We start from the raw sequence: 1,377 nt of genomic DNA on the forward strand, positions 1-1,377 counted from the left end.
GCGGGCCTCTCACTGTCGTGGCCTCTCCCATTGCGGAGCACAGGCTCCGGAAGCGCAGGCTCAGCGGCCATGTCTCACGGGCCCAGCCGCTCCGCAGCATGTGGGATCTTCCCGGACCGGGGCACGAACCCGTGTCCCCTGCATCGGCAGGCGGACTCTCAACCACTGCACCACCAGGGAAGCCCTATGATTCATTTTTTAATGGTTAAAGTTCTATTCAGTTTTTCTATTTTTTTCTTAGGTTAATTTGAATAATTCTTCTAGGATACTATCCATTCCATCTAAGTTTTCCAACTGTTTAGGAAAGGTAACTACTTATTTATTTATTTTCAGGCTTTATTATATCTGCAATGATAATCTGCTTTCATTAAAACAAAACCTGAAATACCTATCTTGACAAAGATTTGTCTATTTCATAAGTCTTTTCAAAGATCAAGGTTTTGGTTTTACTGTTTGTCCATTCATTGCTGCTCTTGCCTTTATAACTTTTTACTTTCTTGGTTTACTGTTTTCGAATTTTTCAGCTACAAGCTTACTTAATTTTCTACTGGTTTTTCTTTTCTATTATATGCATTTAAATAGATTATGTGTTATTTGCAGTCATCTTTAGCTGCATACTACAAATTTTGATAGTATTTTCATTCAGTAAGTATTTCTAATTTCCATTGTGACTTCTTTGATCCATGAGTTACTTATAAATGTGTTCCTTTTTAGTTTCCAAACAATATGGTCTGTATATAAATTATTTGGAATCCGTTGCAATGCACTTTGCAGCATACAGACAGTCTTATTTTAGGTGTTCTTGAAAATGTGTAACCTTTAACTACTGGGTGCAAGGTTCTATTTGTTAACCAAATCTAGTTAGCTACTAAATCTAGTTAGCAATTGTGTCATTCCAACTATACACATTTTTACTAGTTTTTGGTCTGCTAGATCTATCAATTGAGAGAGATGTGTCAAAATCCCAATCTGATTAGATGTCAATTTCTTCTACTTAGGTAATTTTTACATTATTTAATTTGAAACTAAACTATTAGAATTGTTATATATTTCTAGTGAATTGTGACTTTCAGTATTATTTAATACCATCCTTATCCCTACTAATACTTTTTGGCCTAAATATTTTTTTGGTCTGGCATTAATATAGCTAATATCAGCTTTGTTTTGGTTTTTACCTGATATATATGTTTTTTCATCCTTTTAATCATTTTGAGCCCTTTTAAGTATAGCTCTCATAAATAAGATAAAGTTAGACTGTAAAAATTCCATTTGAGAGTCTGCTTTTAGCAGGTGATGGTTTAAATCACTTTTCATTTTCAGCACCTCAGAATTTTCTTCTTGCTCTTCTGATTTTTTTTTTTTTTTTTTTTTTTTTTT

The 1,377-nt window shown here is 33.6% G+C and overlaps 1 protein-coding gene across 1 annotated transcript in view; it reads right to left on the reverse strand.

The window, feature by feature from the left end:
* The window catches only part of POLE (DNA polymerase epsilon, catalytic subunit), a 55,758-nt gene that overhangs the window by 21,485 nt on the left and 32,896 nt on the right, over positions 1-1,377 (reverse strand). The gene's annotated exons all lie outside the window — the stretch shown is intronic.

Source organism: Lipotes vexillifer, unplaced genomic scaffold, assembly GCF_000442215.2.
Source record: "Lipotes vexillifer unplaced genomic scaffold, Lipotes_vexillifer_v1.1 scaffold1529, whole genome shotgun sequence".
In the NCBI taxonomy this organism is placed as follows: Eukaryota; Metazoa; Chordata; class Mammalia; order Artiodactyla; family Lipotidae; genus Lipotes; species Lipotes vexillifer.